This window comes from Gymnodraco acuticeps, unplaced genomic scaffold (genome assembly GCF_902827175.1).
Source record: "Gymnodraco acuticeps unplaced genomic scaffold, fGymAcu1.1, whole genome shotgun sequence".
Classification (NCBI taxonomy): domain Eukaryota; kingdom Metazoa; phylum Chordata; class Actinopteri; order Perciformes; family Bathydraconidae; genus Gymnodraco; species Gymnodraco acuticeps.
The window spans coordinates 540,034-543,718 of record NW_022990334.1 but is presented as its reverse complement, the minus strand read 5'-3'; the positions used below and the strand labels follow the sequence as shown (position 1 = coordinate 543,718).

General features: G+C 40.7%; 1 long non-coding RNA gene across 1 annotated transcript; it reads left to right on the top strand.

Moving 5' to 3' along the window:
- Positions 1–1,110: 1,110 nt before the first annotated feature.
- Positions 1,111–3,064, top strand: LOC117550749. Its single transcript, XR_004569695.1, has 3 exons — positions 1,111–1,169; positions 1,640–1,715; positions 3,010–3,064. It is a non-coding gene; the product is annotated as an uncharacterized LOC117550749 (long non-coding RNA).
- Positions 3,065–3,685: the final 621 nt, after the last annotated feature.

The window sequence follows — 3,685 nt, the reverse complement described above, 5'->3', positions numbered from 1 at the left end:
AAATAACGGCGTGGTGTTGTTGCAGGAAGTCCCGATGGAGAATACTTTTTGCTGTAGTACAGGTAACAAATAAGTGGTACGCAGGTTATGTGCGTAATCTGAAATGCGTACCGTCACTTGTGTCACAAAGCGCATTTGCGTACCGACGTACTTGTGAAGCTTTTCCAGAAGGCGGTTAGATCACCGGACGACAGAGTCGGTCTCCGTGTGCACAGACAGGGCTGCTGTTAACGTCGGCCTGTACAACGGAATTGTGCCAAAACTACGCCAACCGGCTGCGGAGGGAGACTCCCCCCCTTCACTGGAGAACTGCGCTAAAACAGCTGATCACAACGTTCACACTCTGTGGTCACGAAGTACTCCACTGCCCTCCCCCGTTGACTTTCCTGAAGTAGCCTACTCCCCCGTTGATAGAAATCAACACGTAATGAATTAAAACCCCACGGTTTGATGATTGATAGGTGCTCTCTTTCATTTTGACACACAGCATTTTTTTACAATAAACATGTTAAATGGATATATCCGCCTTCTTTCATGTATCTTTCCATTCCCACAACAATATACATAAAGAAATGACATATTTTGGACATAGTTCGAATGGTGATTAATCATGATTAATTAATTTTTAAGCTGTGATTAATCTGATTACATTTTGTAATCGTTTGACAGCCCTAATATATATATATATATATATTAGCTGTACACTTTACGAATATAATAGTTTTTTATGGACAACTTTACCATTCAATCTCGTCCAACTGATTTTGCCGCCGTCACTCCTCGGCTCTTGGTAGTTCAGGCATTTATCAAACCTGGCAACCCTGGGTTTCCTGGCAGCTGTCAATCAAAGTCCAGTGGCTCCGCCCCAAAGTGTCAGAAACTTTTCACGCGCGTGTAGACAGACTCCGCGAGGCTGACACTCCCGCGAGCGAGCAAGAGGGCTGTCTCTCTCGCGAGCGAGCGCAGAGCCGCTCGCGGGCGCAGAGCCGCTCGCGGGGGTTTAATCTGCGGGCGAGGGTCATTTTATGCGCGTGTAAAAGCACATTTTCCGCTCGTGAGTAGCTTGTTTTACGCGCTAGAATATTGACCCAAATCTGACTCCATACTAAAGAGACAACACTTTATATATACAGTCTATGCTAACAACCGACAACAGTTTGCTCCAAAAGGTAAGATACGAAAACATATTTATTTTCTAACCTGCCTCCTTAATGTCTGTATGTAATGTAACATGTTCTCATATAAAAGAGTAAAATAAGCCAAACCACTCATCAGCAACCGCTACTGTGGCTAAGCTAATGTTGGGTGTTTGCACAGTAATTTTCCATACTTTTCATAGTTCGTAGTACCAAAATGCTAGAAATGTATGCATGCCAGCAGTTCTGCAATGTTAACTCTGTATGCATTAGCTAACTTTCTAGAAACCAGACTTTGCATTTATAATTCGTTTTATATATATATATTTATATTTAAAATCTATAAATGTGAGATGAAAAAACTAAAAATGACATGTCTTTTTCACAACTAATTTCCAATGCAATGTCCCTACCATTGTAAACGACGATGCATACAGAATCTTCAAGAACACATATTATTTTAAAGAGGCGTGAAGAGCTAATCATTTGTACTTTATTTATAGATGGCAGAAATAGCCGGATCGACATCCAGAGAGGAAATCCTGAAGGAAAGTGGGCCTCCCGCCATACTTGGACAAGGTGCTGTATAGTTTTTATAAGAATTTTTATTCATTTTGTTTCAGTAATTTTTTGATTGCATACCCTTTACTTTCATATGGCAAAAAAATATATATTGTACCTTATTTTTACATCTGATAAGTGAAATCAGTTGATTGTGACCTTATCACAAAAAGTCAGTGACTTGATACATCCTGCTTCGTAATAATGCATGAAATCGTCATGCATTATTTAATGTAATATTAATATATAATCTTAATCCTTATAAAGTTTCATCATGATTCTATATACAAGTATAGAGTTATATGTAATATAATATACAAATTAAACTTGTGTAGTCTTAAAAATATGATGAAAATGATATGACAATTCAGGCTACATGTACCACCTTTTTCTAAAAGATGATCACCAGTAACCACTTTTTCCTTTTTCAATATATTTTATTTTATCTAGGTCCCAATGTGTGGATAATTGGGAGCAGCTACGTTAGACGTGGGGAAGAAAGAGCCAGACACACCATGGGAAATAACCTGGGTCTCAATTGCCGTGTGTGGTGGTTTGGCAAGGGTGGTCTGAGGTGGAGGAACCTTCTTCCCTTTTTCTATCAGTCCTTGAGAGGAAGAACAGTCCCGGATGTCCTGCTCATCCACTGTGGCGGCAACGACCTTGGCAACATCAAAGGTGTGGAGCTTGTCACAGCGATGAAGCAGGACCTGCTTTCCCTCAGTGACAACTTCTCAGAGATGAAGAAAATTCTATCTTCTATCAATGAGAGATGTCACTGGAGGAAAGCCAATCCGGGAAAGCTGAACAAGGCCAGAATGTGGGTGAACAGAGAGATGGGTAAATGTGTTAGTGGTTTGGGTAGAGTGTAAGGCATCCTTGCATTAAGTTTGACTGCCCTGGCATATTTCTAAGAGATGGAGTTAATTTCACCATTTTGGGAAATGATATGTTTTTAAGTAACCTTAAACAGTCCCTTGAGGCTACAATCTAAAGTGGTTCTGCATTTTGGATTCTAGCCTCAACAGGATATGTATATTTAACAAGAATAACTTTTAAATTTGACAGGGCAGTCCTCCTTGTAAGGATGTCTTCACTTACTCACACTATTTTTTTTAAATGTGTAATTAAATTAAATTGTTCACTCACATTCTGTGTTCTTCCTCTCTCTTAAACTTTAGTCCCCTTGTCTTTTTCTCTCTTTCCTTCACTCATCTTAGTCCCCTTGTCTTTTTCTCTCTTTCCCTCACTCATCTTAGTCCCCCTGTTTTGTTTCTCTCTTTCCCTCACTCATCTTCCCCAGCCTCACCAGCCTCACCCAGACGACGAGACGGCGTACAGAGAGGAGGTCGAAAACCTGACATCTTGGTGCCAGGATAACAACCTCCATCTCAACGTCAGCAAAACCAAGGAGCTGATTGTGGATTGCAGGAAGCAGCAAAGAGAGGGACACACCCCCCATCGCCATCAATGGGACTACGGTAGAGAGAGTCAGCAGCTTCAGGTTCCTCAGTGTCCATCACAGACACAGCTGCATCACGGCCTGGTACGGCAGCTGCACCGCCCTCATTCGTAAGGCTTTCCAAAGGGTGGTGAAAACTGCACAGAACATCACCAGGGCGGAGCTGCCATCCATGGAGGACCTTTACTCCCAGCGGCTCAGGAAGAAAGCCCTCAGTTTATGTTTATGTTTATTTTAGAAATGTTTTGGCACATTTGTTCCAATTCTGCTAATGGTATATTGCAGGATATTTAAGTCTCCCATGTACTTTTTAAATTAATAATAGTATGTTCATCTTGATGTTTAACTTGTAATATTGTAATCATCTTAGTTAGAAATGCTGTTTCCATCCCATCCTCTGCTGCTGAATGATTTTATATATTGTTACTTAAAGTGCTTGTCTTTGATATTATAATGATTACACCAGAAATTCACTCTTTGTGAGATTTATTTGTTCACATTTTTCCCAGCCACAAGATGATGTTCA